Genomic DNA, 14491 nt, shown 5'->3' with positions numbered 1-14491 from the left:
TGTCCACTTGCGGTTTCTGTTTTCTGCGGCACCGTGTACCCCAGCTTAGCTAGTGTTTCTCTACCCGGTCTGCTGGCTGTGAGTGATACTTTCTGCTCCGTTAGCTGGGCCTCTATGAGCTGTTCGATGGAATTTTGGAGTCCCAAAACCATGAGGCGAACAGCAGAGGTGCTCGCAAGAAGTTTCAGGGCGTGTTTGTATACCTTTATACGAAGGTATCAAGCTTTTCGCGCTCCGACGCCGTCAAAAGTGCCTAAGGAGCCATGTAAACGACGCGGGAGACGACAACGGTCTGCACAAGAGGGGACGTGTCGTTTTCTTTCAGTCTAGGACTCCTCTGCGCTGAAGTTTGATTCAATGAAGGGTCATGGCGGCAGTTTTGCACTAATATGAGTTCTGACATTTGAAGGCCATGAATAAAACAACATCTGCTGGAAAAGGTGTGGACTACGTCCGCTCCCGTTTGTAGGCTGTCCTTCATAATGCCTGGAGATCCTTTTGATATTGAGATCGTGATATCGTCCGTATACAGGGCATGCCTAATTTTGGGAATTTTTTTTAATTGTTCTGGAAGGCCTATCATACCAAATGCTAAAAATGTATGGGCGGTAGCACTGCCCTTTGTAGTGTACCACGACTGCCGCATTGTATGGGGGAGACTGGATTGCGCTAACTTTATTTATGCCAGTTCTATCGGACCGACAATTCGTGATGTAGGAATGCGTCTGTTCCCCGCAACCCAGGTGGCCAAAATTTGTGAGGTTAGCTTCGTGTGTTACCTTATAGAAGGTACCCTTCAATTCTTTAGCCAGGATCGCTTTGGGTGTCGTGCCACTGGCTGCCTCAAATAGGTTCTCCTCCAGCTGTAGTGGTAAATCCTCAGCCGAGAGGTGCGGGTGGATCCCGAATAGCGAGCGAGGCATTTCGTCCGTCGTTTCAAGAAACCTTTGTACACCGTGAAGACCGACCTGTAGCATAAGCTTTCCGATGCGCGAAGTGAGTGAGATGGGGCGAAGTTTATCCATGCAAGGTGTTTTACCTGGTTTTGGAAGGAGATGAATCCCTGGTTCTTTCCAGGCTGGTGGTAACGCGGTATTCTCCCAAAACTTATTCATCTACGCGGTCAAAGCCTCCAAAGAGCCGTCGTCCTGGTTTGTTAGGGCTTTCTCCTGCATGCGGTCCATGCAAGCACGCGTCCCAGTGGATATTAAGCAAAGCCGCCCACATTTCGGCTGGTGTTGTTGGGTTATAGAGATCCCCAATAGGACGTCCCCGTAATCTGTTTGGTGCACCCTGCATGTAGGGGAAAAATATATTGCCTTTAGCTCCGGTATAAGATCTCCTTGCGTGCCAGGGAATCAGTGAATGATTGTTTTGCATCGCCTAACTAGTTTCACTCCGACATTTAGTTGGGTCGACTTGTTAATATGTTTTACGTGTTCGATGTACTTAGTCTTCCTTGAAAAAAATCACACAGTTTAATTTTCAGACAGTTCTGCCTACAGAGCTTGACCGCGTACAATGACGCCTCTTTGCTGAGGAAAGCTATTCGCGTTCAGAGCCTCTTGCTGTGCTTTTCACCTTCTGTATGTGGTGGCTGCACCTTGCCTCCCATAAATGAAAGAGCTCTGGGTCAACCGCTGGAATGTCATCGGGGAGGATGAGTTTCTTCTTGTGGTGCGTGGTTTCTTCCAGGAGTGTCTTGGCTAAGACTGAGGTCTTCCATCTTTTCTTCTCTTTTGCCACTTCTACAAAAGCATAGTGCGTGCCAGTCAGTTATTTTTGCTACCCGTACGTCAGGGATGACAGTACGAAACTGAGGCCCTGGGATGTTCGGTCTGTAGTATCATCTGATCACTTTTGAGGTTGTCCCCCGTATTGCTCCAGGTGACCTTTTGGGCGTGTGCAACGAGTGTAATGTCCTGGAAAATATCTCGGGCTGCGCTCATGCCTGTACGACTTCGGGCACTTGCACCCGTGAGAAGAGTGAGGTTTTCTCATTTATTACTCCCGATAGTTCTTTGCTCCGTTTGGTGAAGGACGTGGGTCCTCACTTAGAGTGAGCAGTGTTTAAGTCACCCACAAATAATAATGGGTTGCACCTGCTGGGCACTTTGCTTGTGGGATCATGTCTGCCAATCCAAGCGCTTTGCTTCTGGGGCGACAGTAAATGTTGAGGACCAACAAATTACTCGTAAATTTGAGAAGCCCCAGAAGGACGCAATCATTGGGTTAATAAATAGGTGGTGGTGGGCGATAGTAAGGTGTTTTCTAAATTAAAGTGCACATATCTCTGACTTCTTGCGTTGTCTCTGTTTGGCATTCAGCATTGATTCTTGAATCGCTTATACGTCTGGCGGTTCTTGTTGATTAGCAATATGTCGTTGAAGGTCGCCTTTCTTATTTTTGAACCCTGTACGAATCCCCTACCACATGACAGTGGGGTAGCACGCATTATATTTTGTATCAGTGGTCATTATGTTTGATTGTTACGTCAGTAGTCATGTCATTTATTACCGGGCGATCATATGGCTTATGTCGGCTCAAAAGACAGCCTGGGACGGGTTCGGTCTGGGCTTCGAGGCTCTCCACTCTAAATGGAGTATTCTGTACCTTCGCCGACAGCTCATTAAGTTGGGAGGCGATGGCTTGCAGTTGGTTTAGTATCGGGGCTATAACATCACCGAGGCTGGCACTTATTGCTTTTATAGTGACATTCTGAGGGTTTGTTTCTATCGTGTCTTCTCCTCGGTTCTCTATTTTCCATTTCTTCTTGGTTATTGGCTTGATCGGGGGAATGCTTGGGGGGGGACATGGGGGGGGGGGGAGGAATGCATGACGGAGGGTGGTATTTTTTCACACACCCAACCCTATGCACGTACTGCATCGGGTTGGGTACGGGCGTGCCCCTGGAAACTTCAGGAACTCAATCGTAGCGTTGTTTCAGAACACTGAGGTTGATTTCTGCCAGTGTTTGATCCTCCAACCGCAGCCGACGCCAAGCACATTCGATCAGATCATAATCTTCTTCGTACTCCTGGTGGTCTTGAGGCTAGTCTTTTTCTGTGCAGTTCCAGATAAATTGGGATAATTATGGTGCCCTTGCCTTCACGGCTGTGGAAAGCGTTCTCGCCGGGAAGCCATGGTCGGCGGCCACGGAACAGCTGAGTTTATTTCGTAAAGCTTCGTAGAAACGAAACTAGATGTGTCGTTTTTTGTGACATGGTGCAGTAGTCTTCCGGGCATTTTGAGAAAACACATTCCATATCACCCCTCTTTAAGATATGTCTCTCTGGAAGCACTTCATTAAATCGCAAATGGCACTGAATCTGTTTCATTATTTCGAGTTTATAAAAGCCCTGAGCCATATAGAAACATCTGGGGGAATCCGAATGTGTTTGTTAGATCGTAATATTCGTATTATCGCATTTTGTTAGATGGAGTTTTGACGCCATTGTGAAATATTATTGTCCAATAGGTTTTTTTTCTGAAAACCCCTTCCTTCCCAGCCGAGTGACCGTCCGGCCTTCCGCCATATCGGCTTCAGGCCACTCCGCCCTCCACTACAAAAGATTGCCGAGCCTGCTCGTATCAGCACTGCAAAAATACAGGTACCCTCCCCCATTTGTCTTGCTTCTATGGTTTCTTCCTGTGAGCATTCACTGTCTCCACCTTCTTCGGTCCAGCCACTTTGTGGTTTTAAGAAATGACCTGCTTTCCGAGCTCGATGCTCCCTTTTGCGTAATTATTGATAGCGGCGGATCAGCGTTGGTGTCAAAGCAGCGACTTCCCGTTTCTTTTACCGCACCGAAGCGGTCGTTCTTGCGAGCCACAAAGCGCCAGTTAAAAGGAGTGATACGGTACAGACTGCCTAACACAACCTAGATATATCGCACCAGGTTTATTTACTCAGAAATTGGGTACAGATATTGGTTTAAAATGAGTTTCCTGACAAAAATAACGCCCGGATAAAAAAACAACCATGATTATGAGGGCTCGAACTGTGGCATTTACAACACAAATGAAGGACTCTACAGAAAGTGACGAGGATCCAGCGGCGACCTTTGTTCAGCAGTTGGTCGGAAGAATGTGTTGTTGAATGCAAACGAAGAGATGTCGAAAGACGATTTCACTTCTGTATCGTATACGAAGCTGAGTGACGCTTCCCGCACGTATTGGCAGCGTACTATTCGCGTGAGTACGGGAATATTGCGATAAACGTTGCAACCAATACTCAGTAACTTGGCGCATGTACGCCCATCAAAAGTGCCGCCATTGTATCTAAACGATACTTTGTGTGGAGGTACTTGTGATTGCTCCAGGGACAATAGACGGAACGGCGGTCTTCCCCCTCCCTGCGCAGCCTGCGCAGGCTCGGAGTCAACACCAACGCTACTCATAGCAGTGATTTCTTTCTCGCATTTGTGCCTTCATTGTTTAAAAACACTGGGTTGTACTTTGCGCAAATTCTTATTTATATTTTACAAATACATCTGCTCATTCCTTGGCGAGCAGTGCCCGCCTGCTTTGATGAAAACTCTAGATCGTTATTCTGCCTGTTCGAGCACCAGTGTATGCAGTAAGGTAGTAAGCAACGCACCAGCCACACTATCTAGACTGTGCGGGCTTTACTCGAGCACCAGGTCGCAACACTGCCCATGTAAATGCGGCGACCGGCCCAAAAACAATAGAAATTTCACCTCGGCATACTTCTATTACCATCTATCGTGTGTAAGATTTTACCGTCTGTAAAATTTTGAACACATCCAGGAATACGGTTTGCATAATAAAGTTTCCAGAATAAACTCCTGCCCCGCGTGAGGCAGCCATAGACCATTTTTATGACATATCAGAGCGGACAGAATTGCATGCCAGTGTTTAAAAATCGGCTTCGATATTGTGCTGAAAAATCTCCCTGATGACACTTCAGGAGAAGGGGAGCCATAATCCGTATTCTCAATGGGGACAAAGTTGAAGCGATTTGTTTTTTTTTGTTTGGCTTGGTTACGTGGCACGCGCAATAGTAAAATATGGCTTCCTATCCCTGTGTACTCCAGTGAGCGTCTCAAGAAACGCAATATTATGGTCCACCACTGTTAAGTGTCCCAATGTCCATCTTGTTCTCACAATAGCGAGAATTATGTGACTGTTTGTCAGTGTCTTATTTTTATTCCCTTTTTTTCGTTGAACAATTATCTTCAATTACTGATTTACAGCGATAATAATGTTTACGCCGCCAATTACGCAGTTCTTGAAATGGAAACCTTTCCCCAGTGGGGTCTGGGCTGTACTGGGTAAATAACAAAACTTGTTGCCCTGGCTGGTTCCTTCTTTCACTGGAAAGAACAAAAGTTCACTAAACTGACGTAGACGAAGGAGACACGAAAGATATATACGGGCAAACTGTTTATACATAAAAAACCACTCTTATTTATACGCGGGCCAATAGTACAGATAAATTCAAGTTTTCTGCCCGGAATATCATATGCTGACAGCTTACACATTGTTGTTACTTGTTTACCTGTGAATAATTGCTAATACTTGTTTACCTGTGAGTTGTCGGCAAAATTTCACCCTGGCTGAAGTCTTGAAATTATTTATACTTTTATACTGGTTAAATAGGCATGTTTTTTTATGAATAAACATTTCCTTCGTGTCTCCTTCCTTTACGTTCGTTTACCGCCCTAACGTTTTTTCCGGTGTTTCTTTGTCTACAGGCAGAAAAATACGAAAGCGAGCAAAAATTACCGTTGTGTCTGAGGCCAAAGTTAGGCAGGCATTTGTTAGTTATTTTGGTGTGGACCCTTTTTAGTGCCCGAATTCTTCGTGTGGGTGGGGGGATAGAGAATACCATATGCTGTAGTATAAAGATATGAGGCGGGGTTCCTCGAAGCATGCTTACCACCATGGTGACGCTTCATTGTGCGTGGGTGCTGGCAAAAATGACCCCATGAGAAAAGGCGGAGTGAAATAATTTTCCCCCGTTGTCAATTCCATGTGTACCTTAGATATTCTCCCCAGTATTATTATGTTAATGCTTTGTGTGCATTCTCCGGTACTGTTATGCCGAAAAGGTTACAACTGCTACGAATACGACAGGTTATATTTGTGCGCAATGAGCTACTTCAGACGCTTAAGATATTTAAAAACCAGTCGACTGTTATTAAATAGTATTTTTAATTATAGAACCAATATTTTTGCAGTCATTAAAAATGGTTCATGCACGAAAATTACTGGCAATAAAATTTTGCGCTAAGAACACATAGCGTGGCAGAGAAAGAATCATCGGGCACTTATGTCTGCTTACGTGCGTTGAAGAAAAAAGTAAGTAACAAATTTTGTTGCTACGTATTTGCCTTTCTTTCTGTGCTTTAGCTCCTCTCTCACGGGCACACATTGCTTAGATCGTCTGCTTTTCTCGTACACCGTGTTTGCATTTCCATCATCATGCTGATCTCTTTCTATTGCTGGGCGAATTATGTCAGCAGGCAGACTGTACATGCGGACACTCTTTTAAAATCAGTTGTCGACAGAATTGATGAGCGCCTTTCCTGCTGGCATATCATAGAGTTCAGAGGTAACGCCAGGGGCACCTTTCTACAACTTTTAGTTTTCCGATAAGCAGTTTCGTGTATTTGCTGAACTGGTTGAATTAGCCCATCGAAACTCTTTATGCTAGGACAATCCCACAAGTGGACATGTGCTGCACTAAAAGTACCAATAGGATTGATATCAAATTTTGTTTCCCCGCTCTTAATCTGTAGGGATAGCACAATCAATTGAAGATAGGGCTGCTACTAAGGATACGCAGGTTTAGGTGACACCGATTCACACGTGTTTTGTTATGTATTCACTCTTTACAGCCCCGAATATTTTCTTGACTGTCAATAACGGGGAAGATGAGGCTTTTGTTACAATGAAGATTATGTTTTCCATAAAAATCAAGCACAAAGCCTGCTGACATAGCTTTATCTTCAAATATACTTCTCTTTTTAAATAAAGCTTTCTGCAGAGGACATTTTATGCCGTTGGTGTAAATAAACAGGAAACACAGAATAATGTCGTTTACCCATTAACACAAAGGGCTCGTTGACAGGCAATCTCAACCAATTATGTAGGAAAAATGAATAACTTTGACTGAACACTCGCAGCAAAATTAATAATGCTTGTCTGTACTTTTCTCAAGCAAAGAAATATCTAATAATAATCCTGTCAACTTGAACCGCTGTGTGCACCCACAACAAAAAAACTCCACCATACAGGTGAGATTTTTTATTTTATATACTTTTTCTGGAATAAAATTATTTTAATTGTGTAATTGTCTCACAGTGACGTTCTTCTGGAGTGGTTGGTATTAACCTTGAATAAATATTGACTCCATATTTGTATTATCGTATACACTGCTCTGTAGGGTTTGTACACATGTATTTCACACAATAAACCTACTGAAAGTTATGCGTCCCTATATTGTGAGGTGGTGACAGGGCAAGATGGAAGGTTGGTTATGAACAACGTATTTACAAAAACACGTGGTCGACGTATTTAAAGTAAGTAAAAGGCAGCAATGGCCGATCCCGCGCAGACTGCATGGAAGCCACTCCCTCATATTTGTCGATTATGGTTGATGACACCTGCCTCGTGACAATATTAGTTAATAAAATCAGAATAAAAGAGCTAGTAATAAATATCAAGAATATGAGCAGCAGAAGATATTTGTTTGTCATTTTGTGTCTTTAAGAAATTCTGTGTATATTTAGCAGCCCAAACAACAAAGAAAATAGTTAACCACAGACAGCAGCAAAAATATAATGACATACTGCTACATATTGTAAAGAGTTTTTTTTCGAAAACAGCTGTTTATTGAAAATAAGCAGACAAGACGGCATCGGATCAAAAAGAATACAAAAACCGTTCCTGGCGTTTCTCTTAAACCATGCAACAAAAAAGAAAAAAGGTAAACGTAATCACTGCTTACCATACACCGTGCCTACATATATATTTTAAGCGTCCGGTTGCAGGCTTTCGCAGATAAACCTAGTGCTCATCATGAGCTTCATAAAAAAAATCTTTGCCAATGTGCTTATCGCCACTTCTTAAATTAAATCAATGGGGTGCAAGGTGCTCTAGTTATTTTTCTTTAGTTAATGCGGTACGTTTCTTAGGGGTGCGCAGGAACTTTTTATACTTTGTATCAAATACTATGCTCCGACACTCTGACAAATGAATTGTATCGGCTGCATCTATAACGCATTTTATGGAGCTCATTGCAGAGTTTGGTGCAATATATACTCGTTTTACAGCATTTTGAAGACTCTTTCTTTTTATTGCCACAGCAAACCATCATAAAGGTAAATTTATTCCTCCTAAATTTGTTCTCCGAGAGTGTGAAGACACGTTTTCTCTCGGTCGGCACCCACGCTTCTTGATATTTGGGTATATTGTCACTGAACAATTTTTTTTTGAGAGGCGTTCTCTTCCTAAATAAGCAATTAGACAATACACAGAGGTCGAGAAGCAGTCGACTGACATGCACAGACAGCGTCAGCGAATCCAGTGCCGTTGCGTTTCCCTGAAACATTTATGTCTCCACCTTAATCTTTCGGGAAACGTGGAACACCCGCAATCAAAGGAGCACTTTCAAGTCTCGTAAAGGCACGGCGGAACACTCCATCAATCAAATAAAAAAACCCATGCAGCGTACAAAATAAAGTAAAAAAAAACATGCGGTTTGCTTCCAGCACAGCCGGGCGCGTCGGAAGTACACAAAACAGAACCCACGATTCAAGGTAATACGAGGGGTATATTTACACAATTTTCGCAACAAATTTAGGGTGAGTGTAATAGTGAAAATGTGCGCCTTCGCTACTTAATAATTTTTAAGAAACTCCTTCGGCACTTATTAATTTTAAACAAGGCTGTAAATCTCGGGAGCGCAACACCACCACTCAGATCACGTGAAACTCTAACAGGAGTTAAAAACAGATAAATGCACCGTTCATGATTCCATTGTGTCTGCACACAACTCTTTTTTGCCATCAATGGAGGGGCATTGAGATCACGTTCAATTTGTTATTCATCAGACGGGGTCCATGTCATCATCGACTGCGTATATTTTGGATTCATAACAAGGCACGAAGAGGTAATTACACAAATGTAAATTGCTGAGGGCCTCAACGGAAAGTCTGGAGTCACTGCGCATTCATTACGAAGCCTTTAAAAGAGCTGCTTTTTTCGTATTTTTAAGTAGGCAAGATTATTTTAACAATTCGGAGAACTGCCCTGGACACCCAAACTTCAAATGTCAAAACATTATTTTTGACGTTATAGGACAGATTATTGCATTAATGTCCCAATCAATTGCATTTTATTTCAAACAAATTAATCCCGTCAGTCTGGAATGTTGCATTGTTATTATGTTTTCAGGAAAATCGGTGGATATGACACAGATGTTGGAACCGACATCACGCCAAGCTTTTATTCGACATCATTTACTTGAAGTGAACTGGGGTGTTGCATTTTTGGTGTTATTGTTCTTGAGGTAGTCGCCGATTTGGAATGCTGATTCTTGGAATGCTGTGCCGTGGGGAGTGTGCCTCGAAGTGAGGTACGTAAGAAAAAAACGTGCAGTGTTTTGATCTCTCTTGTGATGACGCATTTAGATCGAACCGCAGAGAACGTGATCACCGACTCCTCCAGCAACTGAGCGTTTCCAGGCGCACGCCCACCGCCATTTGCGGTTTGACGAAGTGAGCGGTATGTCCTGTAAATTCGTCCCGCTCCGTCTTCACATCGCAAGTTGCTTACCGGGCCTCCCGTTCGCGTTAACCTGAGTCAGGCTAGCTTTTTTGTGTTAAAGTACTGTAAGGTGAGTTGCGGGCAGAAACAAGTGCCTGCAAACCAAGCTGAAGAGCCAAAGAAAGCCTCGCATTGCCGCGACGCGGCAGAATAAATAAAATACGAAACACAGGGAATGCCCAAAAGATTTATGTAAAAGATGCCTGCTATTAAAGCCGTGCCGGCTGCGCCAACACACAGCCTATTTTTGCCGCATGGTAGGTCCATGTCAGTCCGTGGCACTTCCCTCTTAAATATCTTCTTGTGACATTTCTGCCTCTCCTACAGCGACCGTCCTGGTCGAAGACACAACACCAGTGACCAGTGGTATCAGGATGGGTGAGTTAATGATTACAAGGGCTTCGCGAAGACTGGTTCTCGAACACCGACGACAAAAATTATGAGGTTACATGGAACCACCTTGAAGGAGACATATTCGAGTGTTAGAAGCTGTGGGGCTTGGGCTGCAAGACGCGCTCGAAGTACCCTCTGTGATTGTACTGTTACTGAGACAGGGTGGTGATCGGGCCAGGAAGGGGATAACTCCGCACACTCCACCGAAGAAGTTTCGCGGCACAGCGTAATGACACAAAACATGGGTGATGATGAAGCGATTTATTTACCAGCTGACTGCGATGACAGCTCCCGAAAAGTCTGCGCCCACCCACCGCTTGTGTGACGTTTGGTAGGTCCATATCGGCGCGGCGCACTCCTCTTTTAATCCCCATAATGTGACAATACTTTCAGAAAAACTCACCACAATATTTAATTTGCATGTTATATATTAGGTCTTGTAACTGGGAATCTCAATATTTCCTTCGCTTTAATTATGAATACTTCTCTTTCTGCTACTTCGCACAACAGCCTAACAATGCTCTTGAATTTGTTTGCGATTTAGGTAAACTGACCGATACGATGAGAGTTGTTTCGATGAGATTCTTGATCATTTCTGTTTCCGTCTACAAAAGACGTGAAGACAGTTTGGCGAGCAGCTTCGAGTTCACCATGTAATATAGCAAACCACAAATTGGTGAGAAAAATTATTGTCAGACTGGGAAGAAGTATATTGCAAATTTTTCCAGTCATAGATGCTCGCATGTCATTGTCTCAAATTTCACCAGTACTTAATAAAAAGTAATCAATCGCTTCGTTACGACATACACGACTTTTCTCTTCTAAAACTGCAGTGTATAAGAGGTGTAAATTGTTTTTACTTTTGTCATGCTGAATTTGCAGCCTTCATGTAGTTCCCAAACTTTTTATAACTGCTAACTGTCGAGAAAGTTAGAAACACTTCCGACCACAGTGTAAGTATAAATGTTCAAAATATTTTCTGTTATTCTTTTGTCAATTCCCTTGCCCGGTACTTTTCAGAATGTTTTTTACTGTAATAATATTTTTAGAATGCATTGCCACGGTGAGTAGCACCACAGCATATAACGAACATAACACCTGTTCTAAAACCTGCCATAATAAAGTGTTTTAAAGGCGGATACGCGAAGCCTGGAAAAGATATTGCTGGTGTGTTGGTCAAAGATGGCTTCCGGGTTTCTTTTCCGCTATCCGAGAAAAACTTGTAAGCGTGAGGTAACCTCAGTGGATCTAAAGGATCGGTATCAAGTACTGAGCGGTCGCCCCTGAAAAGAGATCAACCAACGAGAAGATACCCTGAGGGAAGTGGGCCAACTTCGACGGCCTTTAAAACCCAATCCTAACACGCATTTCAAGAGCTCTGATAATTTGCCTCTAATACCTATTTTGCATAACCCCTTAGGAAAACATCTGTAGCGTAAAAATCTGTTTGGTTATTCCAGAATTCATTGAGAATGTTTATAGTAAATCCTTCAACACAAAGAAACACTCATGAGGAGTCATACTCATTATATTGATTACCAGAGAAAATTTCCATAATCTCGCACCGCAAGTGTGTCCTGCTCTCAATTGGACTATGCCAACCCTACCCTGTCACTTCAAACTAAAGTGTTGTATGCACGGTATAACGCTTGCCCTTAAAATAAAAATTAATAAATAATACAAAATAAACAAAACAGCATACATTTTACACAAAAATCTGACCGAAATCTAACATACAAAACTGTATAGTGCCCTAACAACCTCGTACCAAAACTACTTTACTCGTGAACATGCCAGAACTTAAATCCCATCACACAAATCACCAAACTGACCGTATAAATTGGTATCAGTTTTTCGTTGCTGAATTAAATTAACGCCATTTTCGAATTCAGATAGTACGCACTTCAAGCGTTCCGATAGATGTCAGCTGTGTCTTCAGTCGGTGGCTACGTAGTACAGCGAACATGCCTTGGCTTCACCTCCGCCTACGGCCGGGTTCAATGGAAAAGCACTCTCCACCACAACCTCCGTGGAGCATGTGGTTGCAGCGAGCATACAATTCATCTATAGCGGTGATGCGCCTCTTGGTCTTTTAAAAGTCGCATTCTGCACCACTGAATACGCGGAAATATGGATCCCAGACGCTGGGCACAAGCTTTCATAGTCCTCGCACGACCATGGCCTAAGTCTCTTAAAGCGCGCATAAAGCGCATAATCGGGTGCTTGCTCCACGGCCAAAGAATACAGGGATCGACATTGTACGGTATTCACCTCTATTGAAGATAATAAAGAAAAGTCGTCTCCTCCCTTCAGCATGCAAAGACAGCACTCTAAAACATCTGAGGCGTCCTTACGTCATTCGCGCTTATGATTGAAGCAAATGAGCTCTGGCATCTCCGTTATGGCCAAATTTTATGTGGTACTATATGAATGAACCTCGTTGATGTTCTGACTTCCGCTTCACTAACACCTCCGACAACAGTAACAGGCCCGCCGGAGCAGAAATAAGGAAACCAAACGGCGTAGACACTACCTGTCATATTTTTAGCAACATGAATGAACAGGTTTAACCCATATAATCTGAACTGGCCTCATCAAAGTCCGGAATATGTAGGCAACATTTTTATCAAGTCAGAAAAAATTATATGCCTTCACAAATGAAATATCACCTCAAACACACAATTCACGAAAACATGGCACTCTGTTGGGGAAAAAGAGAGTTGCTTGTGCTCACAGTTAGGGAAGTGTAGAATTAGTTGTGGTAATATCGATACCACAGCCAAAACGTTGAAGCAGGTGCTTCGAAGTTTTGCTGACCGGTCATCTGTTTTAATAGTCAACATGAATACATGAGAAGATGCCGGCTTCGGGGATTTGTGACTGCTGGCGTGGGTCTCTCAAATCAAATGTGTTCAGAGCGATGCCGCAACGTGCCTTTCTGTTCCCGTCCAGTGACCAGACTTACACACCCCGAAGCCCAATAGGACCGCCCAGTTTCCTTGTGACCCGAGACGTGTAGCTGTACCTGGCTGATGCGCTACAAGGCAGGCGCGTCCTTGTGGGCTGCTCGACAATGAGCTTCACATTTGGGCTCCACAATGTTTATTAGAATGGTATTATGGTTTTACTTCACTCATTTTGTAGCCTAAGGGGGAAAACAGGCTCACACCCGTGGCTTGAAGCCTTCATTGCGTCGCATGCCTAATGCGGGCTATAGGTAGTTTCAGTTGAAAAGGTGGAGGGCAAAATACCCTGCAAAAACAACTTGAATAGGGATACGTGAAATGCATAAAGATTGATTCGCTCCCGTATTGCTTTGCTGTTGACAAAGGTATTGTATGTTGAATTGGCATTCTTTCTAATGGCATATCCTAAAGCCCGTTAAAACTACAAAAACGCGGTAACACATAAAACATGTCCGCTGTTAGCCCACAAACTTTCGCCGTAGCTGGGTAACTAGAAAGGACATCGTTGCCCAAAAGCGCGTTACAGTGCTTCAGTAAAATGAAGCATGGAAGTTACCAAAGCAGTCGGGAAATTAACGAGTAATATCATATCTACAGGGATTCCGGCATTGTGTGAGTGCGTGGTCGATTGCTCTGCCAGAGAGGAGTTATGCTTTTTACGAGGGCGGATGCGTGGTTAGCAATGCGGTGTGCTTGCGGTAGTGAGTAGCTGTTATTTTAAAGGATGTTGTTTTATGTTGTCGCAATATGTTTCACAAACGAGAAGTAAATATTTCAGTTGAAGCTGGATGGCCTCCTGAGTGCTGCTTCTTCGTCTTCGTCCCTCTTTTTCAAGTAACCTGCAGTCAATTAAGCATGGGACAGCAAACACTTAGGCGTCAAATGACAATTGCTTAAACTTAACGAAGATTTTTCGAAAACAAATGTGGGTGTCTTCGGGAGCGAATGTAGTGTTCTGTGTACGAAGCCTACACAAATAAAAACGTAGCACCCAGAGACATTTCCAGAAACTGCAGTGTCGCGGCATGACCTGTGCCTTACCAGCGTTCTATTTACCAGGCTATTGACCACCTCGAGAAGGCCTTCATTAACCTGCTTTCTGGAGAGTTTAAAAGCACGTCATATAATTCCGGTGGCAGCCATTTAAACAAGAGTATGGTTGAGTTCTTGGTAGGAACACGTTGAGGAGAGCTTAGTCCAGCCCTTTCACAGTTGCAAAACGTACAATCGTGCCCCATCGCCTCCACAACACACGCTCATATATACAGGCAAACACACACATACTCAAGCACGCACACAGAAATTCGGGACGCGCGCACTCACCCACAGATGCCCAC

This window comes from Haemaphysalis longicornis, unplaced genomic scaffold (assembly GCF_048455015.1).
Source record: "Haemaphysalis longicornis isolate Haplotype H1 unplaced genomic scaffold, Haemaphysalis longicornis Haplotype H1 scaffold_2, whole genome shotgun sequence".
Taxonomy (NCBI): domain Eukaryota; kingdom Metazoa; phylum Arthropoda; class Arachnida; order Ixodida; family Ixodidae; genus Haemaphysalis; species Haemaphysalis longicornis.
Note: the sequence above shows the minus strand (reverse complement) of the source record.